This window comes from Manis javanica, chromosome 8, assembly GCF_040802235.1.
Source record: "Manis javanica isolate MJ-LG chromosome 8, MJ_LKY, whole genome shotgun sequence".
Taxonomy (NCBI): domain Eukaryota; kingdom Metazoa; phylum Chordata; class Mammalia; order Pholidota; family Manidae; genus Manis; species Manis javanica.
Window position 1 is genome coordinate 17,402,068 of NC_133163.1, and position 24,825 is coordinate 17,426,892.

The 24,825-nt window shown below is 39.1% G+C and overlaps 1 protein-coding gene across 3 annotated transcripts in view; it reads right to left on the bottom strand.

The window, feature by feature from the left end:
- FLRT2 (fibronectin leucine rich transmembrane protein 2) overlaps positions 1-24,825 on the bottom strand; it is an 86,418-nt gene that overhangs the window by 40,211 nt on the left and 21,382 nt on the right. The window contains exon 2 of one of the 3 annotated variants that reach the window (XM_036991715.2): positions 18,954-19,052. The exons of the other annotated variants lie outside the window; for them this stretch is intronic. The gene's annotated coding sequence lies outside the window, so the exon portion shown is untranslated. The remainder of the gene's footprint in view (positions 1-18,953; positions 19,053-24,825) is intronic. 3 annotated transcript variants of the gene reach the window in all.

Sequence of the window (24,825 nt, forward strand, 5' to 3'; positions counted from 1 at the left end):
CCCCTCACCCCCATTTTCCCCACTTCTCTGGAGCCTCTATTTTCTTTTCCTGTGTCAGGGGTTGGCGGCTGTCTGGAAGTCAGGCCAGTGCTGTTCCCTGGCTGTGCCTCTGATTTACAAGGTGACTTCTTACAGACAGCCACTTCGCCATCTATTCTTGGTTTATCATCCACTGGTTATCATTGTTACTGCTGCCATTATTATTCACTATGATTATAGGCTTATAAAGATGTTCTCATCTGATAATAATGTTTGCAATATGTTTTACACTGCCTAGTTAACAAAGTGCGTGTGATTTTTGTTCTGGCACAAGTCACAAAAGCTGCTGCCGTGGAAATGTTTAGCAGCTCTTTGAATGGTTCCACAGAGAGCTAGAAGAATAAAGGGTGAAAACACAGGCACCGGTGTATTTTGTTAAACAAACAAGGTGTCCTTTTGTGCAGAGATGGCAACAAAAAGGCAGGACCGTGGGCAACGTTAAAGTGTCTGGCCTTTGCCTCCTCAGCTCCCAGCTTGACTGCAGTGATTGCTGCTTGCATAAAGGACCAAGTCTGTCCTTGACCTTCTCACTCAACTCCTACTGACAGGAGGGGGAGTAGATCACACATACTGAAGGTAGGGCAGGGTCCTCAGAGACAAATATACTGACTAAAAAATACCATACTGCCTAGAAAGCAGAGTATCGAAGGGGAGCCTAACTGAAGGGAGTTAAGTAAAACCTGTGCATTTTAAAGATGGCAGCAGTGGGCTTGTAACTAGAATTCTCCTGTCCATGCATGCACTAGACTCTCCGTCATGTCTCCAGGAGTTCTGTAACAGCATTGCTGGAGAAAATGGAGTCATACGTCATGTAAAATGAATCACTTCACTTCCTCTCCTCCATTTTTATTCATACCGACAAATACAAAAATACATTTGAAAAATCAATTCAGATTTGTAGTTCTCTACGCCAACAGCCAAAGCAGACATCAAAGTTATAAGATTCAGTAGCCTCTGAATAATTATTTGAATGGGGTCACCCACAAAGGAGTTCCATGGGGCTCAGACTGGCCAACTCAAAATGAAAAATGCAAGCGGCAATGTGTGACAAATTGCTCCTTATTTATTTTGAGATTTGGACCTCCATTGTGTTTTTAACAAGCGCTTCACAGTTCGCTGACAAATGTCCTGAGCTATATATAGAGAAATAACAGTATTTCAGTTCAGGAGCACACATGGGCTAGGCTGGCTTTTCACTTTTTCCAAACAGAAATATGAAACCTGAGCACATTGTATGAATTTCATGTCAAGGATCTGGGTTGGCTGTCAGAATTTCTGCTCTCCTCTGAGCTCAGTATGTCAATGCTCTAGTGGGCTACATCTGGAACATTTTCAAGGTGTGTCTATAATGCCCTTTCTCCAGTGCAGTAGAACATTTTCACCATCAACCAAGTAATTAGTTTTAATACGGACAAGTGCAAACCTGAAATGAGTTTGAAACAAAAAGAACAAATGGACTGTTAGCCTATCCCCAAAAGATACAGGCAGTTTGTACTGTCATTCCTTAGGAATCAGGTTTCCAGAAATTGGAAAATAAGATCTTTGGCTTTTCCTTTAAGACTGTTAGAGGCAATTTTCAAAAGAGGAAAAGAAGGTGTTGAAAGATCTTAATAACAAGTAAAGTTCTGAGTTTGCAAGCACCAACCACGACACAATGATGATGTTTTAGCACTTAATAAATGTAAGCCACCCTGTTAAATATTGGAAGACAGCAAATACTTTTAGACAAATTATAATGTCCTTGGCCTCTATGCGCCAAAAGAGGGTAACAGCCAAATGCTCTGAGGCATCATCCTATGATAACCATGGCAATGAAACTACATAGCTTTTGTGCTGAAAGGAAAATAAGAAAACACGTATAATTAAAATAGCAGTGAAGCTGAAAGAAACCCGAATAACTGAGGGTTGGGTCATGCATTTCTGAGACTGCCTCTGACAACCACAACCTCAAACACAGCCCAGATTATGAGAAAAGGAAGATCATTTTATCTCAGGTATGGTCACTGGTGAACTGGTGCTAGATTACTCATCAGAGGAAGCACAAAGTATAAACAAGCGAGGTCATGAATAATCTCTTACAGAGTTAGTGCAGTAAGCCTCCTATCTGGGTCTAGAAGATGCCCTCACAATGGAGTTACACAGGCAAAAGGGAATTAAGGTTTACTGAGCTCTTTAAAACCCATGTCCTTTCAGACATTGCACTGAGCATTTAATATGTACTACTTGCTTTAATCTTCTGGATAGCCCAGCCAATAGGTAGTATTATCACTTCTTTATAGAGGAACAGTGTGACACTCAGAAGTGAAGCCCTTTCAGGGAACTATGGCTCGATGGCTGAAGGTGGCTGAGTGGAACCTTCTTTCCCCGGTCCTATCTTTCCCCCGGCACTCTCACTCGGCAGCTCTTAGGCTTGAGATTGTCCCTGCAGATGGTTCATTCATTAGCCCATTTGCCCTACGGGAAGAAGTACAGTCTGGGGCAGTGTTTTCAGTACCTGTTGTAAATAACTTTGGTCTGGGCCATCAGGAATCCAAACTGCTCATCTCTGATACTCCATTTAACGACCCACTGCATGGGATGATCACTGGGGAGGCTGATGTGTGAGTCCCAAAGCACAGAACTATTTCATTTCTCCAGTTTCAACTGAACTTGTACTTAACAAACGTGAGCCAGTTTGGGGACACTTTTCTTTCTTGAGCTGCAGAAGCCTTCAATCTATCCTAGAACAGTATTTTCAGGGGGAAACAGAGGTACCAGTAGATATTTTTTGAGTGTGAAGAAATATTTCAGTATGAACTGATCTAATTGTTATCGGCCCCAGAAAGTGGGTAAAGGGGTTCAAAGTCACAAAGTCCCTTCCTCTACTCACCCACACTTCTATGCAAGGTTCCCAGAAGTATTGCATAGGCACATTCAATATTTACCTGCAATGTAACATCATTCTTGTTTTACGTCTAAGGACTGTATAGAATAATCTGGATCTAGGTTTCAAGATCCCAGTGAGATGGTAAAAGCCAGGGAGCCAAGACAGGGAATAAACAACCTTCAGAATGATAATAAGGTTGGGTCCAGCAAACTGAACTATTTCCTTGGCAATCACAGCAGCTATACCAAGCTCTGTGCTAGTGTCTACCACATTCACAAGACAAGTGTGCCCATTAAGGGTGTAGAATATCACATTTGATAACTTCCTAAATAAAAGCCAAAGAGAAAAATATTTGCTCACCTAATGACTATATAGGCCCTTTCTGCAGTCACTCTACAGTAAGTGGGATGGGCAGTACCCAGAGATCAATTTTAGAGGAAATGAATCCTGATGGTGTTAGCAGGACCTGGTCAGCTTTTGAACAATGGACAGTGACTTTGTTTCCTACCGTGCCCAGTATGTCCTGGGTAAATTTTTTAAAGGAAATTAAAGAGATGCAATTCAGTGACAAAGGAAAATACTCCATTTGGAAGAATAGCTATTTGGGCGGATGAAAGCCTGGTCAAAGGGAATGTCTTAGATTCCTCATAAGCCTCACATCAAAATAAAATTCTGCAATTTAGGAGAAGGTGGTTATATCCACATGAGAAATGCTGGAACAAATTTCCACATCAAGCGATGGCTTAAGAGGAGCCCTGTGTCTAAATTCCTTTGCACTCTAAAAAAAAAAACAAAAAAACTTATATTTATTTAAGAAATAAACATAAATGCAGTGCTGGCAAAATGAAGCATAAAGGGAAGAGAACCAGCGAGATAGAAAAGGCATCTTTGAAATTCTTTCTAATATAATGGTCCTCAAAAGAATAAAGATACAAGTTAACAGGATGTACCAAAGCCTCCACAAACCTCTCTTTGTCTGGGGAATCCTTTCGACCTCTCTGTATTAGCACTTGTGAAAAAACCAAGACTGTCCTGGCTTTTGATAGCATGAAAAGTTGCCAGATTAAATAACACAAGATACCAATAGTGCATGCAACACATGTAGGCAAAAGTTATTCACTCTTTATGTGACATTCAAATTAAACTGAACACCTTTTATTTATTAAACTTTCAATCCCACAATCAAGCAGTCATGAAAAAATTCTGAATGACCTATTTTTGAGTTGTTTAATGATGCAACGTGAGGTCTTAATCACTGCTGTGCTGCCTGGTTTCCTGGGCTTTTGGAAAATACAGACTTCTATACCTACCCCTATAGATTAGTTCTCCTATGGGCCAAGCAGCACTATGTTTACAAGCTGCCAGGTAAGTCACACACATTTGCAAATGACTGTTTTAACCCTGACTAACAACAACAACCAAAAATTGAAGGGATAATGAGTCAGATTTCTCTAATGGCTCGAATCATTCCCTTAGGACGTTAGAGGTGATTTAGATTTCTTAAATCTTAAGACAGCATTTAACCTAAGACTGTCAAAAGGAGTAATGTAAACACTATATTGGTTAAGAAAATATTGTCATGGGGACCATTTTTTCATTACCCAGACACTGAGGGAACATCACTTACTCTAATGGAGCAAACCAGAGGCACCACCAAGAATAGAATCTCTAACACCTGATGCCAGAATTCATCCCATGCTGTCATTTCTAAACAATTCCTCCTTACATCCTGTTTCTTGAACAGCTGAAAGAGTTGGCACACCCAACAGAAGGAGCTGAGACATTTTTCTACCCTTAGCTAATGTGTAAACTCCTTAGCTACCAAGTAACTGTCCAATCACAATATAACATAAAGAAATCCACGTCTGAATCAGGACTTATCTTAACAGATGCAAGCTGCTTCTTCATTGTATCAGCAAATGCTAACATAGCAGTAAAAGTGAGCAAAGAAAAATCTAATTGCCCTTCCCTGAAGATAAAACTCAGTTACTTTTTGCTTCCAAGAATGTGTGTGTGTGTGTGTGTGTGTGTGTGTGTGTGTGTGTGTACTGTGTCGTCTGTGGTAGGAGTGATGGAGGACTATTTCACTCTCTAACCATCAGCAGAATTCTTCTCAAGTTAAAATAACTTCGAATCACTCCGTCATTTACAATCTATAAGAACTTCCCTCCCAGGGAATTTATGTTTGACAATTTGGGGTTTTTAACTATGAAGTCCAAATGTCCAAAAGAAGAACTCAGCCATGGAAAGATGTTAACACAGAAACTGTGGCTCATCAATTATAAGAATGGTCAAGAGCTGGAAAGCAAAAACGGAGGCCTGGGCCTGTATGCAATAAGGATTCAGGACAGTGGAAAGTGGTGATAAAAGCTTTCTCTTGACAGTTACGCAGACCTAGTTCCACCTTGACTGCCCATGGGGCCTTGAGCAGGTTACTCAAGCCCTCTGAGCCCCTTAATCATCTGTACAATGTAAATAACAACAGCTTGAACTCAAAAGCTACTGTGAGGATTAAATAAGTTAGCATGAATAAAGTACCTACCGGATGACATGACACGTATCTCGTTAAATGCGAAGAATGAGAAGCGAAAGTGTGCATTTCTGTGGGCCTAAGGGGCAGGCAGCCAGTCACCATATATTTGCTAATGCTTAAGTATGAACCTTCTCTGTGCCTGGCTACAGGCAGGATAAGTGAGCTTAAAGGAATATCAAGACCTCCTTACTGTTTGTACATAACTGTCTTATAATCAGTGAATAAATATATGCTTAATAACAACTGCTGCCATGAACACAGGATCTGATTAACTGATGTAAGTAATAGAACAATATTATAAGACATACAGGCCTGTTCCCCATATATCGGTTAAAGAGATAACATATACTTGCCTGAGAAACTAAGGACAATGATAGTTAAAAAACAACAACAAAAGGAAAACATAAAGGTATAAATGACAGCTGACGAATAACTGATGAACAGTGAGAGAATTGGTGCAGCTGATAAGGTCTGTGAGCTCAGAGAACAGGACCCAACAGAAGTCAAAGCAGTCTGGGAATTCTTTATGGAAGATAAACCACTTGGGATCAGCTTTGAAAGAGAAGTGGGATTTAGATAAGCAGAGAAGAGGAAATTCTAGGTTTATGATACAAGTAAAGCCACAGAAATGAGAAAACAGGGCTAAGTGATGACTTAGTGATAAACAGTACCTTGTCCAGGTCACTTTTATCACTGAATGCCAGACACAAGGGCTGGACCACAGCTATTTAAGCCCATGGTTCTCAACAGTCTATTGCTTGTATCACCACTGCACACTTGTCAGATAATAATAGTTATCATTCTCAAATCTCCATCAAAAAATATTTGGGGTTGTATAGATAAGGTTGGTTTAGATTATATAAAATCCTAGTAAGCTAGGATTTACTAGTCACTAACACACTTGTCCCCCAAAACACGGACACACACACATACACTTTCATTTAACTTACTGCAAAACAATGGTGTTTCTTGACACATGGCTTATATCACTGCCATGGGAAGCAGGAGCCACTAAGAGCTTTGATGGGACTAATCAAGAGACACTTGATAAGAAAAGAAGGTGCTAACTGTGTTCTTCAGACATCAGATGTGCAGGGTCAGGAGAGAACTCTACTCACTCTAGCTCACATTGTTACTCCACCACCTTGTTAATGACCTGCCACTCAACCTTGGTAAGAAAGTCAAAGAAATATTCAATACTAGATGAATGACGATGACCACTGGTACTCTTCTTTAGTGATCAAATTTTGATATAGCCTTTTGGCACATCAATGGAAGGAAAAGCATACAGATTAGGTACACCATTTCCCCTTTCTTTTGCCCACATGGACCATCCCATTCATTGGGTTATAGTCTTTTAAATTGCCAATTATGAACTGTTAATGAAAATGTCATAACATATACTACTTGGACACCTAATATTTCAATATCATCCCTACCCCATGTTGTTCTTTATGTCTGTAGTTTGTTAAAGTTTCTGAAACTAATATATAAGAGTGGGATCACCTCCATTTTAAAAGAAATTCTGTAATATGAAAATGTTATAGCAGATCCAAATATAAAAACATTATAGCCAACCCTGAGCTACCATCACAGTGACATTTAAATGATGTACTCTTCTAGAGAAACACAATAGCACATAGCATCCACTGCTGAAACCAAGTATACCAATTTTAAACCACTTCAGGCTTGAACAAAACAGATGAAGAAAAGCCCTGGATTCCAAATTCTTAGGATGTCACCAGGGCCTGAGATGTACCATCATGACCTCCTGCTATCCAAACAGAATACTACTGAAAACCATAAACAGACATTTTCTTAAGAGATAGGTCTTATAAACACTTGAAGCAACAATGTTTTATGATATAAACTCTTCACTCTGTGTAGAGTACAATGAAAAAAAAAGTAAAAAGCAATATATTAAGCTACCAGAGCTATATTCAATGAAATAATGAGAATGTAAGGGAAAACACAAACATTTTTTAAAGAATTCTTTAAAACCAGGCTCCACTCTTTGCTTTTTCATTAAGTGTACAAATTAAAGCACATTGATGCAATGTTTTAAAAAATAATTGACCTTTACTTGGTGATGGAGGGAATCTAGTAAACATAATGTTCCTCATGTAATTGTACATTAATGATACCAAAATGAAATAAATAAAATTAATAATTAACCTTTAAATGTGAATTCATTTAGCTGCTTCCAATATGGTGGTCAGGTTGAGGTAAAAATGTAAAATTGTGAGTGCTAATGCCAAAAATGAAAAAGGAGTTCAATTATTACACATTCCATTTTCAGATGTGTCTGCTGAGTTACTACAATGTCTTCACATACACTCTAATCTACAGTTGAAATTTGAAACCCATGGAAACCAAGAGCTTCAACCTTTAACACTCAATGCAAACTTGGCAGGGAAACAAGAGAACATCTTTAAAGGAGTCAAGGTATAATTTATGTGTCAAAATGACAGCTCTACCCTTTCGGGTGATGGCCGTCAATAACGGAAGCTAGAGAATGGAAATGGTGGAGATACATAGTCATATTTGGTATAAAAGCTTGTCACTTTCTGTCCTTGATTCTTTTCTAAGGTTGAAAGATGATACGCCCATCTGGAGAGAGTCCATTTAAAGAACACTGTGGTAGAAGAAATGGACATAACCAACATCTTATAAATGCCACTAAATTTCGCTGTCACACTTAATTAGCATAATCCCAAAACTGAACTGGCCAAAACCTAAAAAATAAATTTGATAATGACAACATTTGTGATCACTTGTATTACTAATGCAAAATCCCTCCAAAAGCACAGAAAAAAAACTGCTTTAATAACATTATTCCAGGATTGCTATTCTGCCCTTGTCTCATTGGTGTTTAGCAAGATAAATGTATTTTTTAGTAGCTCTGCTAAAACCAAAACAAACCATGGTAACCAAAGGCTTGGGAACAAAATAAACCCCATCTGAAATTCTTAAAACATGCTCTTTACTGTTACTCTCTGCAGACATTTATTAAAGCTCTAAAGTACACTCAAAATGTCCTGCTTCCTAATGGTTCCCTTGTCTCTAATGCTTGTCCCTAAGAGCCAAGATGACTACATCCAGCGTGGTGTCTGCTGCAGGAAATGATCTCTTTCTCGTGCTGTCCTTGCCCTGACCTGGTGCCACAGTCCCAGCACAGAGGGCTCCACTTTGAGTTCTGCACTTCCTGTTGCCCCTGCTGCCATTCCCTGCTCAGCCCAGGCGCCAGAGGGGCCCACATTACACCTTCACTGCATCCAAGGCTAGAAAAGGGAAAACTGCATTGACCATAGCAGCCTTGACAATAGATGGTCAGCTGCCAAAGAGGTAGGGCCTTAACAAAGGAGCTTTGGGCCAATTCCTCCTCTCTTTATAGAGAAAATCTTAACAGCACTCAAAGGCAAACTGGTAATCACCAGTAGTGGCTGAAGTGGCCTCCTTTTGTCCCAGAAAGACTTCAATAGTTTGCTGCAATGCCCAAAAGGGCCATCACTGTACAGTCCTTTTCAGTGAAGGATTGTAGTTCCTACACAATTATTGTTAAAATGTTGCTTTTTATCATGAAAGAGTTTACTGGTCAATTATTATCCTAGCTGGAATTTCTAAGATTAAAGATAGACTAACTTGCAAATCCTTAAGAGACTAGGAAGGAGATCAAGGGAGAGGAGAGATGGAAAGTATGGAAAGGTGGTGATAGATGCCAGGCACTGTGCTAGATGCTTGCATACCGTGTCCATTGACCTTTGAGGTTAGGAACAGCTGCTGCAACTACAGAGAAACTAAGTTTCAAAAGGTTAGGTAACTGAGAAGGCAAAGGTAAAGATACCAAGAATAGGAAAGGAAGAGTGGCCAAGGGTGGGGCTCCGTGGGAAGGTGGCCTCACTGACTGGACAGAGGGAGAGGCAGGACTGGAGCACTGGACCCCTGAGGAATTTCACAGAGTCAAAGAAGACGAGACAAAAGAAGCAGCAGGTAAACTGAATGTGAAAGTCAATTACTCTCATTTGTGCTGTTTGTCCCAGGGCTACTCCTGAATGTGAGCACATTTTTAAACAAAATCCCCATCTACATTGGATAACAGATGGGAAATTAAACTCATTTGGAAATATACCTAGCAATGACCGTTGGCTTGGGGCTAATGCCTCACACATGATCATTAAGGTTTTCCAACCCCCCTTAATTTCAGTGTCATTCTCATTACAATAACCCTCTCACGCAAGGTGTATTCACTCTTCTTTTTCAGCGAGAAACTGAGTGACCCGCCAAGACCCAAGCTAGAACAACCCATGTGCTCTGCCTCAAAAGCCCATATTCTTCCCCCAGCACCCTTCTTCCCTGTAGTCAGCAAGGCTCTATGAACAGAGGCTGCGCCTACCACCCTTCTGCTCCCTTATCTTTATTTGGCCCTTTATGGGCATATTCAAGGCAGTAAGATTCTCCAGGGTCCTATCAAGGAGAAGAGGGATGGCTAATTTCCCAAAGTAGTAAGTTTCCTTGCTGATGGTTCTGTAGGAGACTGGAGATCACCTGCTGGGTGGAGGGTAAGCCACGCTGTTGGTAGAAATCAACCGACCTAAACATTCCTCTGATCTCTATAGGAAATCAAAATTCACTTGTAAACTATTTATTCTGTGCTAGTCTCCAGGTAAGCCCTTTAAATATATGAACTCATTCAATCCTCACAACTACCCTATGAGTAGGTACTGTGCCTCTCTGCAGAGTGCACAGAAAGATCCTGAGGCATAATGTTGAGGAACTTGCCCAGGCTCTGAAATAAGTAAGTGGCAGTGGTCTGAGCCCAGGCAGTCTTGCTCCAGAATCCATGCTCTTAATTCACATAATATGGCAACAGGTCAAACACAGAAGACAAGTACAGACAGTGTACATTTTCCTAGAAAGCATCATTTGGTCTCACAGAGGAAGTGTGTGCAAGGAAGCTTAGAGGTTCCAAATACTTCTGGCATTTCTGTTATGTGCCGGCACCATGCCAGTGATGGGTACACTGCGATGTTCAGGATGCTGTCCAGGTGCCCACAGGGTTCTGAAGAGACATGTCAAATGTAAGCTGAACTGGATGATCCTAATCACTTCTTCAAACCTCAACTATACTACCTTGGTCCCAACGTATAGATGAGTTTACACGCATACCCTGCTTCCTCCCCCGCTCCAGCTCCTTTGAAATCAGTAACCACTGAGCACAGGTAACATCATGTTTTTCATTTAAATAGGTTCCAATAGATATGTCCTTCCTCCAATTTTCAACAACACTAGTTGAATCATAAGAAATTTTGTCTGACATGTGGGAACTATTTTCATTACCTTTTCGTCACAACACAAACATTAATACTATTTGAAAGTTCTGCATTGTATTCTTCTCCCTCTTGCAGAAATAAAGGACTTCTGCAGACCTCCGAGAAGGGTCTGCAGGGATACCGGAAGCCGACCTGAAATATGCAGATTTGCAAAGATGACTGGAAGGGAAGTGCCCAGGAGAAATATGGAAGATAGCTCAAAGGCATAAAAACAATTTTTACTGATATACAATACAGGTAGCATATAGAAAATAAAACACCTTAGCTAAACAAGATGATATAATATCCAATTTACCACATGTGCCAAAAAAAAAAATTAAGTGCCCTAAAAATGCTAAAACACCATGGTAATGAAGAGTTCTGGGTTTAAATACTAGAATTACAATCCTTAAGTACTTAGGCAACAGCATAATGACAGAATTTCCAAATTTATAAACAAGGAACTAAGATTTAGAAATAAGACACAGCTTTAGTTAAGTAAGCATGCATAAAAGAGATTAATATTTTTAAGGCTATGAATGTTAGCTTTGAAGTAAAGCACTATCAGCATATTTTGAGTTATTACAAACCAACAGTCAGACATCTAATATGCTTTAACAGCTCCCCACCAAGAAACTTTAGTACATTCTGTTTTATACTCTTTTCTGGTAATTATTACAGATAAAACTTTAAGAAAAAATGCTTAAATATTTGAAGAGAGAAAAAAAGGACTTGTTTTTTCATCATGACTAATTCACAAATGACCAAACTGTAAAGTATTTATGCTCATCACTTCATTCCTGGGAGGCTGTTACATAGACGGAATATGTTCCTTTCCATTCATTCCAAATGTTCGCTAGTACCCAATACTGAGACTATTTTTCATCCACCAGATTGTATTTTCTTTCTGTGCAATAGAAGTAGGAATATAAGATAAGCCCTGTGTATTCTGCCATAACATGTGGATCAACTGCTGAACAATACCAAACATTGCATTTTCCAAAATGTTTCACCAAAATAGCAGCAGAATTTTCCATCTTTCTTACACGCGTGCGCGCACACACGCACACATGCACACACACGAACATTCACAGGAAGGGCAAGGATGGCTCCTTTAGGAATAGACTTGGGAATTTCCCAAACATTATCTTGGGATAACAATGGGCTAAAAAATCAAGACCCTCTGGATTCCTTTATGAAGCCTTTTATTCTTGGAGAAGAGCCCCTGATTTCAGCCTTGAATGGAGTAATGCGTTACATTTGTTTCTCAGTGAAACACTTCCTTGTAAATCTGCACAATCATACTCACCAATCACCCAGTGAATACCATCTTCCTGGCCTGTGCACACGTGGTCCATCTGCGTCCCTCAGGCCACAACACTGTGATTTTTTTTTCCCCCTCTACCACATATAGAAACTATTGCTTGCTGGCTCATGTGCACTTTTTAAGACCCTCAACCAGAGTAGATAGGCAAGAGCTAGTATGGAGCGGGTGGATCTCCATCAAGATAGATCCTAGTTTGTCCTTCAGTCTCCACTGTAAGAATCTTCAGGGTAATTTATGAGAAAACTGCTGTGGCTGCCATCATAGCATTTGCGTATTTCCGTCAATTGTTCTTTTATATTCTAATTTATCTGTCAGCATGGCCTAGATTTGTCAGAGGACAAAGACCCATCTTTCTTATTCTGATGATTAGGGGCAGGGGAGAATCTTACAAAAATTGATGCAGTTTGCTCTTATTCATCCTCTACTGAAAGCACTCCCCTGCAGGGAAGTATCTCTCTGGGGGACTAACAAAGAAATGGCTTTTCTCCCTTAAGATATGGCCTGTTGGTAGGCACTTTGTAATAAATTCCATTACAGGTTCTAAACCTTCCCAAGGCCCCAAGGATTCAATAGGTACGAATACATCAGTGTCACATCAAGCGCATTTTCCCTCATGACTTGCAACAACCCTTTCAATCTAGGAGCGTTTTTATGCTATTTCCAAGTGTCTTTTAAACATGACAACCCAAATAGCTACTCTTTTTTTAAAAGCTAACAACCTGTATTTTAAAACCAATAACCTGAGCACAAGGACTCTCAAGCATATGCATCTTAATACATCTCCATGCATTTGGTTCCTGAAATCGTTTGAAAATTAAAAAAAAAACATACATTTGGTCATAGCCAGTCATGATTAGAGAGCTGGTGATATTTCTATTAATAAGATTAAGAAATTATCAGGGTTCCAGATGCTACATAACATTCTGAATAGTTCCACCAAGGTCATTATTTTTATACTCAGCCCATTAAAACAACTGCAGAATCTACTTGTCTCATATGCCTAAAGTAACTTAAAATGAATGTGACAGATTTCTTATGAGAAAAGTAACAGCACACAAGAGATATTATGACAAAAGCTATTTTTATAACTCCATAGACTAAGGTATTAATATCACTCTGCCTATGCAAAAATAATATATGACACCCCAGACTGCATGCCATTTGGGTCAGGAAGATTTTCATTACCCCCATCTTGAAAAAAAAAAAAGTTTTTCAGTTAGGATATTTCATTCACCTTTTCCTGAGATCGAAATAACTTCCTGATTTCTGTGGCTTTGTACCTGACGGTTCTATACAGTATCTTATAAATTTTGTTCCTAAGACTGGCATAGTTCATAATTCCACTACTCTTTCCTTGCTGTCATAGATATGGTATGACAGAGACAAGACAAATCCAGTGATAATATGATAAACACCTTATCTTCTTACTCTGAAATGACCAGTGTACATTCAGCAGCTTCTCTTTTAATAGTCTATAAATTAGGTGGAATCCATTAATTCAAGAGTTTGAATTCTCTTTACTATTGAGGAAGCAATATTTTAAAATCCCAATGACTTCATTAATTATAAGATTAGGAGGTTTGCTTTTTGATGAAGACCAGGATTGCAATAATTCATGGCCATACAAGAAACTGAGAACTAATGCATGGCTCTACAGGCAATAGGCAATAGTAATTTAGTGAGACCGAAGGAAATACATTTAAATTGCTCATTATTATACAAACTTAAGATATGACGAGAAATACCACATGAAGTGTGCCTTAATGCATGAACTATCCTATAGAATCAGAGTAATAATCACTGCAAGGACTTACACATGAATAACATTCTTCATCTTGCAAATTACTGTTAGGTACAGTCTCACATCTGATCACTACAAAAAAATCCTTTGAGATCGGCACTATTATAATCCTCATGATACAGATGATGAAGCTGGTTTGCAGATGATGAGAGCCGCACCATTTAAGAACTATTACATTAAATTACATATCATTTGTTTCAATCAGGATAGGTAGAGTAGTATTTTTCTCTAATAGTGTTACCCAAGTCTACAAAAGACATAGAAAATGGTTTTCTATGGTCTACAAAAGGCATAGGAAATAGAGCCTTACTTTCAAATACTTTGTTATCTGCGAATCTGGTGGCATATTTAGAAAACTAGCCCCTTTTTTGCCATAGTCAGAACGTCCTCACATAGATCCTCCGAAGATAAATTTAGAATAGTCTTGGTTGACTTAATGGAGGTAAGATGATCTAGCTGTTACTTAGCTAATCATGGCAAACTCAGGTTGTTAGTGATAGTTCGTCTTTGTTCAATTTTTGATTATCCTGTTTCTCTCAGACAATTTATTTGTACTAAAATGAAGGAAATCAGTGCTGCTTTTAGCACTCTCAAATTGCTACTCACCTTAAGGGTTAAAAAGATCACCAAGGTTTGCTTCTAAACCTACCCATCCAACTCAAGTAATATATAGTCACTGGCCAAATCAATTTCATGAAACATGAAAAACAAATGCCATTTGCCTATAATCTCTATGTATAGGTGGACAACTGTAGGTAGCCAAGTGCCATTTTGGTTTTCTGCCATGTAAATGCTGAAAATAAGGTACTGAAGAACCCCCTACCCCCACTGCCTGCTCTATACTTCTTTGATAAAAATCATCTTACAGAAAAGGATCAATGCCCTGACTTCAGGTTGGCCATTCAAGTGTCACACCTAGCAGTCCCTTATTTGAAGGATCTTTACATGCTAGGAATATTACATGTATCAGTGCCATCTCCCTTTTAACTCCAGTATCTTCATTGAGATTTACAGTCAACTATCATCTATTATGTTACGGATAAATACCAGACACATCCATGCTCTCTACCTGGGAGGCAACACCTCACATTTTTTGAGAAAGAAGTTGTCATCATTTTTCTTTCCCAAGATCACCAAATTATTGGGGTTTGGAAATAATATATCTGAACCATGTTAGTCACAAAGTGTAGGGTGGTGGTATAGGGAGATGTTCAATTTATCTGGTATTTGTTAAATAGCCTATATTTTGCAGTCAGATACTGCTGGTCCCATTCCAATTTCATCACTTCCTGGATGTGTGGCCCTGGTGACAGGGGTAACTGTGACATTACTTGGCCCAGCTGTGATCATTACTACTTCTTAAGGCTTCTGCAATGATTAAATGGTGTCTGGCAACAGTGTTTAGAAAACTGTAATTTTCAAAAAATGATGTCTTTCTTTTAAGGAGTGAATGTCCTATAGATGCTTCTGGATGTCTATCTTTATGTAAGAAAAAAATAGATCTGAAAAAAATACCTTTATTTATTATTTATCTTTATATTTAACACTGTGAAGCAGTCTTGGAAGATCAGAATAGAATGCCCAGGTTCTAGTCCACATGGCTTCTCAATGCCTCCTAGGTCTCTGGGACTCAAGAGCTTTGCCTTTCTTTCAGAGTTCTCTTACAGTCCGTTGATTTTCCCTCACGGAAATTTCATTGGGCTATTTCTCCTGGGCCATTCTGACCAGTTATGTTCTGGGTTGATTATATTGGTCAACCATCAATATGCTGATGCTATCACGTGATGACATTCTTTCCTGTTATTGAACTGTTGTTCCCTGAAGAATGTCCTAAAAAACAGGAAAAGAATTGATGCCCATGAGCATCATCATCTTTAGGACAATTACAAAATATATTAGAGACCTTGTATCTGAACTCAAAGAAAGATGGAGTAAAAGGACGAGTTAGGAACTAGACTTAAGATGCTAACATTATACACCCATCTACTCTCTCCCCCTCTCCAAGACTTGTTGTCATCTTATCTGCTCCTCAAACCAAGTCCATGCTGGTATTACTAACCTCAGTTTACAGAGGAGGAGACTGTGCTTCCAGAAAGCCAAATAACCTGCGTTACATCCTTACAGTCTGAAAAGTGGGTGAGATGGCACTCAGACTTCGTCTTCTTGATGCTAACTGCCACACACCCTCCATGGAAAATCCAGGAATCATTAGAAGAATTAAAATTTTTTACATGACATTCCAATGACTTTGGGTTTGAACTCTAGAAATGTCTGTGTCTTTTGAAATATCCTTTTGGAAAAATGAGTAAGTCAGAGGGACTTACGATGTTGGCAAGGTATGTTGTGAACTTTCAAAAATAAATAATGCCTTTCCTCCCATGAGCATTCTTCCCAGCATGTTCAGTACCTCCCAAACATTCCATTTCAGAAACTACTTGCATTTAATCCAATGCTCTACCTATAATTTTAAAATGCACATGCTTTCAGAAAAAAAGAAAAATTTAACGCTGGTGTCAGTCATATTCACTGTAGTGGGAGTGAGTTTCCACCTTATCTTGAGACTAGTTTTACTGGTAAGAGCTTGAGAACAAAGGAGGGATATGGTAACTGAAGTGTCCTGTAGAAGTGAGGATGGGGAACTCTGGAATTTTAGGGGCATTAAAAACAAACAACACCACAATACAAAGACAACAGTCACAATTTAATAATTTTACCAAAGGCTGGATCTGTCTAAAGAACTCATGATTTTCAGAGCCACATTATTATACATTTTAAAATAACAGAAATTTATCATTGTATTTGGAAAGGCTTCTGGTACGATTCTATTTTATCTCACTCGGCCTTTATCATTTTATACAAGGCAGCCATTCTTAACTCTGCTGGTTGTCAACAGTATCACCTGCTATAATAACGGAGGGAGAATGTCCAGACAGGCATGAGCCATGCATCAGGATGCCTTGTAGGCTACCTTCCAGGGTTCTGCAAGTGTTCTAGTGTATTTCCTGCACTCCTTCTGCACAATTCATAATCTAACAGATGGCACCATCAAGCAAGTGTCCCTGCTAGTCAGGCTCTTTGAAAATGAAGGCAAAAAAATACAAAATAAAAATTAATTTGACGAGAATAATACATGTCCTTATTCCTTACAGTATGTTGACAATGACTGACAAATTTCCAGTGGGTATAATCTCACAGAACATGTCTGGGAACATTTTACAACAGCATAAACTGAGATTGTAAGATACCTTGATAAATAGCTACTTTCTCACCCCAGACTGTGCTCTCTTTTCTCCAGACACATGTACAGCAACCATTACCATTAAGTCAGCAGAGAATTACATACTGCTCAGGAGATAGCTTCTGAAACTCTGAGGAGCTGTTAAAAAGCTGCATTCAAATCATGGGGTGGTGGAACACAAACAAGTACAGAATGTAATATCATACTTGAGGCAAAAAAATATACACCATAATAGAAAGATGCAGCAGAAAAATGTAGTGCTCTGTGCACTGACAGTGAGCCATTAACAAGGTAAAATTATCAAATATTGGAGCAATTTGGAGCTTGCATTTTCTATTTGGGGAATTATGATAATGTGACAAGGTTATCGTTATAATTAGGAGAGTAATTAAACTAACGGAGTAATTGCTCTTCTCCATTTTTTCTTAGTCAAAAAGATCTTCATTGTAGGGAAATAGGAGAGAAAAGGACATTCTTCATTGATTTTTGAAAAATTTCTCATGAGAGTCCCAAACATGAAAAGAGGAAAACTAGACACATTGATACATAGCATCTTTCAATTTTCTTCTTAGCAACAACTTTTTTTCAGCTGTTACAAATTCCTTGTCACATAGCATGGATTCTACATGTGAAGACTGTCTTTGTTAGAAGTCAGTTTTTGTGTGTGTGTGTGTGTGTGTGCGTTATCATTACTAATTCTGAGAGCTTAAGAGATTTTTCTTTTCAATACGTCCAGACTCCAGACTTAGTTTCAGTTCATTGTATGTTCACAGTGTCTCACCTATAAAAATCGGCACTCCAGTTTGAAAAAGACAGATGCACCCCTATGTTTATCACAGCACTATTTACAATAGCCAAGATATGGAAGCAACCTAAGTGTCCATCAGTAGATGAATGGATAAAGAAGATGTGGTACATATACACAATGGAATATTACTCAGCCATAAGAAAAAACAGATCCTACCATTTGCAACAACATGGATGGAGCTGGAGGGTATTATGCTCAGTGAAATAAGCCAGGTGGACAAAGACAAGTACCAAATGATTTCACTCATCTGTGGAGTATAAGAACAAAGGAAAACTGAAGGAACAAAACAGCAGCAGAATCACAGAACCCAAGAATGGACTAATAGTTACCAAAGGGAAAGGGACTGGGGAGGATGGGTGGGAAGGGAGGGACAAGGGTGGGGAAAAAGAAAAGGGGCCTTAGGATTAACATGTATAGGGGGGGGGGGCATGGGGAGGGCTGTGCAACACAGAGAAGACAAGTAGTGATTTTACAGCATCTCACTACGCTGATGGACAGTGACTGTGAAGGGGCATGTGGGGGGGACTTGGTGAAGGGGGGAGCCTAGTAATCATAATGTTCTTCATGTAATTGTAGATGAATGATAACAAAATAAAAAAAATGAGCAAACACAGTATTGTTCCACCTGGGTATGTATGAATCCCAGTAAAACTTTAAAACAAGCAAAAAATTTGAAAATAAATAAATAAACCTGCCCCTCTGTGAAGAGTCAGAGCTGGGACAGACAAGGTCTTTTTGGCAGAAACACTTTGAGGTAGGGAAATGAGAACAGAGCATTAAGAGATTTATCTCAATTCCTGGGAGGAGAAGGGACCGATCTGGCAGATTGTTGAGAAAGTCAACATTTTCATTCAAAGCCTTTGGGCTTTCTGAGACAGATAAAAAAAAGCCTCACCCATCGGACATGAATGAAGAGTGATGGAGAAAGACCAAGGAAAGCCACCAGCTAAATGCTGCTGATGCCAGTGGATCCTGAGGTCAGAGCTCTAACCTGGGACCTGGGACCTCAGGAGGGCGATGGGCAGCACAGACCTGGGTAAGGAGGGTGAGTCCAAGCACATCACTGGAAGGGAACCGAGCTCCATCACTCCATGAAAGTGATACCACTTCTGTGAGCCTCTCTTTCCTCACCTGAAAAATAATGATTCTATTTATCTAACTTGCTGAGCTGCTCTGAGATAAAGAAGAAAAAAATGTAAAGGGCTTTATAAACAACTTATATATGTATATCTATAGATATTACATATTACATATAATCCTTACTAGGACCAACTGGGTTCAGCCCCTGACTCCCTTCCTCTGGGTAGTGGGAATAGTGTACTCAGAACATCAAAATTATTTGTAAATAAGAAACTCACATTCATTTTGGTGTAAATTTAACCCCAAAGTGATCACAGTTGACCCTTAAACAACATGGTCTGAACTGTGCATGTCCACTTACACATAGATTTTTTTAATAAACATATTGGAAAATATTTCAAACATTTACAACAATTTTAAAAACTAGCAGACAAACCTTGGAAACTAGAAATACTGAAAAAAAATATGAAAAGGTATGTCATGCAAGTACCAAATGATTTCCCTCATTTGCGGAGTATAACAATGAAGCAAAACAGAAGGAACAAAACAGCAGCAGACTCAGAGACTCCAAGAAGGGACTAGTGGTTACCAAAGGGGAGGGGTGGGGAGGGAGGGTAGGGAGGGAGGGAGAAGGGGATTGAGGGGTATTATGATTAGTACACATGGTGTGAGGGGTCACAGGGAAGACAGTGTAGCACAGAAAAGACAACTAGTGACTCTGTGGCATCTTATTACACTGATGGACAGTGACTTCAATGGGGTATGGGGATGGACTTGATAATGGGCGTGAATATAGTGACCGCAATGTTTTTCATGTGAAACCTTCCTAAGAGTGTATATCAATGGTACCTTAATATAAAAATAAAAGGTATGTCATTAATACATAAAACAGATGTAGATCTTAGTTTATTTTATCATTTATTACCATAAAATCAATAGTATGCTATTATCTAAGTTTTGGGGAAGTCAGAAGTTACATGTGGATTTTCATGCAGGTGTTAGCCCCCCTAAACTGTGTGTGCTTCAAGGGTCAATTGTCCTTACTGCTCCTGGTAAGAATTTTTCCTGCTTATCTGCTTAGTTAATCCCTCTCCTTTCAGCAAATATCATCAGCTCAAAAGTCACTTCCTTGTGAAGCCTTCCCAGGGTCCCAGAGGGGAAATGAACCTCATTTCCACTCTGCTCCAAGCTGCTGCATGCACCTGACCATCACAGCTTGTCTGTCCACCACCCCACTATGAGCAACCTGAGTCAAGGCTGAGTCCTCCAAACCTCTGCACCCCTGGGCTGAGTATCTTTTCAGAAAATATGTGTTGACCAGGCTGAATAACATATTCCCCAGCATGAGTAACTATGACAATTGTATATATGTGTGTGTATATATGTCCATATGTACATATCTATGTGTATGCATGTGCTTATATGTGTATTTATCTGGATATATGTGTGTGTGTGTATATATATATATATATATACACACATACAATACACAATATGCATATATATTAGGTATGTGTGTATATACATACATATATATATTAAATACAGGTCTCTTTAATAGGATACTATAATCTTAGGAAGCCACTAGTGACCCAAATTACCACATCCAGAGAAGGAAATGAGAATAACCACTTCCTTTATTTCTGAATATATTATGTCACAAAGGTTATTATCTGTTCTGTTCTGGCAATAGCACTATCGCAGCAATCTCTCTAAAGAAACATTATGTCCAATTTGCATGATACCAAAGCACTGGAAAAACAAAATGTTGATCGGAAAGGAATCACGTAGTGGGAAGTCCCCAGTGAATAAACACCTCACTGATGCCGACGCTATGGCTGCAGTTATCTGAGCAATCGCCTCTTCCCTTCTCTTTTGCGATGTGATTTTAAACTGAAAGCATTAAGTAGCAAGGAGCGCCGTAATTAAAGCTTCAAACAGAAAACGACTGAAGAAACACTGAGATGACATCTCCTTTGAAAGTGCATTTCAATTCTCCCTATGTCTCCAGAAGAAAAATGCTTCTGACAGTCTGTATTTTACCACTGGTTCATTTAATAATGCATATCGACATTTATCCAGGAACATCAGCCCTTGCTTTACTTCTCATTCTAAATCAGCTAAGCAACCAGTCCAGTCCCATTCCCCCTACTCACTCAGTTTGCTTTCTCTGTTGGTTCTCATTTACTTATTTTTAAATTAATTTTTGAAGCAAAGGTAAAGTTGTAGGGTTACCCTACTCTTAAAGCCTAATATCCATAATGTAAACTTTGGGAAGAGGTAGTTCAAGCAGATTTTATCCATCACTTCATGCTTTTGGAGCTTTGGAGGTATCATAAAATGAGTATGATATGAGTTCCACTCTCAGAGCATCTGCACATTGGTAACATAACTACCTGATAAAAACACCCTTTAGAAAAGAACACCGCAAATTAGTCAGGGCTCTAAGCTTCCAAGTAAGGGGAACTGTGTGTTATGGATTTGTCATTGATAAAACAGGGAGAGTTCACAAAGCTGCTTGCTAGATCAATTACAAATGGTACAGAAAGTGTGCTAGCAAAGCACTATTTATAACTAACAGCAACAGTTAATACTTAATGTGCACACACTGTGTGCCATGCTCTGTTCTAAGCACAGCCCATGTATTAAGTCATTTAATCCCCTCAACAACTTTGTAAGGTAGATGTTGTCTCTATGCGGTAGTTGAGAAAACTGAGGGACAAAGAGACAAGAAACTTGGCTAAGGCAAATGAGTACAAGGAAGAGATGGATTTGAACCACAAGATCCTGTCTCCAGAACAAGCTGAACCATTTTCTACCACTGCCCTTGGTACAAGCGCACCCTGCAGAGCAGAGCACATGCAACATTACTGGGTTGCAAATAGATTCTCTCCAAGGAACTGGGGGGTTCACAGACCAAGCTTAGGCTATGCTTCCACTTTTAAAGATAAAAGATTTTTAGCAGTAAAATGTTATCACTAATTTTTTGGAATTAATACACCACCACTTGTATGAAATATTTAGAGAAAGAAAGCAGGATATTTGCAATATAGGATGGTGCTTATGAAAAGGTAAGCTAAATATCTAAAGTATAGCTCCTATCGATGAAATGGCTGCACGTATCCCTGGTACGCTTAATTTTCAACAACCGAGGGGGCGATGTCTCAGAATGGTGATGACTGCAGAAGCAAACCTTAAGAAAAAAATTAAATGTTCAGACAGCATGCTTATTATTATTATTACTCTGAATTTTAGGAGAACCAAGTGTATATTTCAGACAGTTTTTTGTGTATGTACAAAATGTCTATATTCACAAGACTGAATTTATCAACTTAATAGTAAATTTCTTAATTATATGTCTTCTATCCATATTGGATCAACATTTTACTGCCAGAAAATAAAAACATACACATCTTAATGTTTGATTCTTCCTATGACTGTTTAAAGTTTTAACAGTTACTTTTCTAGTTTTTAATAGCTGGTTTTCTTCCCATTTTCTTCTCTCCTTACCAGATCCAAAGATTTTGGATAGGGGAGAAATAGTTATGTGACTGACCTGCAGCATCTGGTAGGAATGTGTGCATATTCTGACATACTGACTAGTTCATCTCTGAAAGTGTAGCAAGATTATGAGGACAGCCAACCTCTCTGGCCTGATCTACTTACATCAGGGTCCAAACCTACTGATGTGAAAAGCCTTCAATATCTTGCCACCTGTAGACTTTCCGTCTGTCCCTTTCAATAAAGATAGCTTCTACACAAAGAGTAAAATCAAAATTCTAGCCTGCAAGTCTCTAAGGACCAAAATGACATCACCAGAATGACGCCTATCTCCATTAGACAGACATTATTAGACGATGTTATAGGTCTTTTCTCCACATCAGCGCTTTCTGAGGGGTGCGATGTATACCCAAGGGGTGAGGGCATATGACGCTGGCATGTGAGAGGGCTTCCTCTGACGCTGCTGGAGAGCTGACCACCTTCAGAGGAAAAGGACCACAGAATCAGACCTTAATGGGCATCCTGTAGCGACAGAACTCTTCTCTTAACCAAGCCAAGTTTACTGAAATTCAGAGCAGCAGCTCTCTGTTTTTACATTCAGAACAGAATGGCTAAAGAGACATAATCATTCCTTGGATCAGGCGAAACACAACACTCATATTCATACTGCTAACTATTTTGGTCAGAATTGACAAATGAAATTTTACAAATAATGGATCAAGTGGAAATGCCACAATTGTAAGAGGGAACGATTCTCAGCTGTACCAAATGAGCTGAGTTCATTGTGTGCTTTAGCTGGAAATCCAGGTTTCAGTTAAGGACAGGGGTGGAGGATTCAAAGCAGGTATCCAAACCACCCCGAGTGGTCTGATGGGACCTCTTAGACATTTACACACCACTGGAAAACTTCAAAAACAAATGAAAAATTAAAATGTGTATCCTGATTGTCTTTCTTAGGTACACTAATATGTCAGGAAATGAGGCACATAACCTGTCCAGTCTGTAGGAGGGGCATTTTGCAGCCATGATTGCTTATGGACAAAGTCTTCTGCAATGTCTCATTTTGCAAGATGACCACTTATTAAATCCCTCTAAGACAACCAAAACTTTCTGGTACAGTATTTGGGACATCAATAAATATTTGTTGATTGCTGGCTCAATCATGAATCTCTTTTTACTTAAATATATGCAGTGTCCTGTGGAGTGTAATGAGGGTCTCTCATAAGTGCTTTGAAAAGGAATAAAATAAAATGCGTTCCCCTTTCTTCTACGGGACAATTAAAAGAGAAGGGACGCTTGGCTTTCTATTCCTGATGACATTTTCTGTCCAATTTAAATCCCCTCAGAATCACATTTGAAAAGTATCTGCCTTACCCTATATGTTAATACATAAAACTGAATCTACTCTGTTCTTATGGTGATTTGGATAACTGTTGTCAAGAATAAGGGAGACCTCAGTTCTAATGCACTTGAAAGTCATCCATTATGCCATTTCTTCAGCAGGACAAAAAGGTTCTATCCCTTCCCAAAATCACAGTGCAGAACCACCCCACTGTTTATAATCACTTATTGTTGGTAAGCTGAAATCTTCCTTTTTTTCCTTCTCCCTCAATGTTTTCTTCTCTTTTCCTCCTTCTCTCACTCTTTCCTTCCACAAATATTTGCTGAACCGCTATTTTATACCTGATCAGTGATGGAATCTGAGGATAAAATGTGAACTAAAGAGCCATAGACCCAAGGGGTTCAACAAGGAGAGCCTTAGATGATCTCGGTGGCAAAGTTCTTGGAGAGAGAGAGAGAGAGAGAGAGAGAGAAAGAGAGACAGAGACAGAGAGAGAGAGGGAGGGTGGGAGATGGAAGGACAGCACATGAATCGCTGGATATTATTTAAAAGTTGTCTACTGCGAAATACTCTGTCTGTATTCTAAAAATACTTTCTCATCACATCTTGTCCTGATTTCATGTTTCTTGGCCAATAAACCTTTATTGCTGCACTGTCCACTGCATCCTTTCACTCTGTCTGAATGCTACAAGGGAGAGCAGATGTGCATTTCATAGCAATGACTAATGCAGCTACCAGACAGTCTTACCCAGATCAACAGAATAGAGCCAACAGGTGGGAGGTGGCTGCTTTCTAAGTATTCCCTACCTTATTCACCACATCTGTTGTGCCTGAAAGTGTTCGATTTTCAAAACGCCGCAGTTAAAATTTAATGTGAGAGTCATATATTGGACACTGTATCCAAAAAAAATATGCCATTATCCCTTCAGCCATCTAAAACTAGATCTGGGAGGTTAGGCTGGTAAATTTTTCAGAGACTTA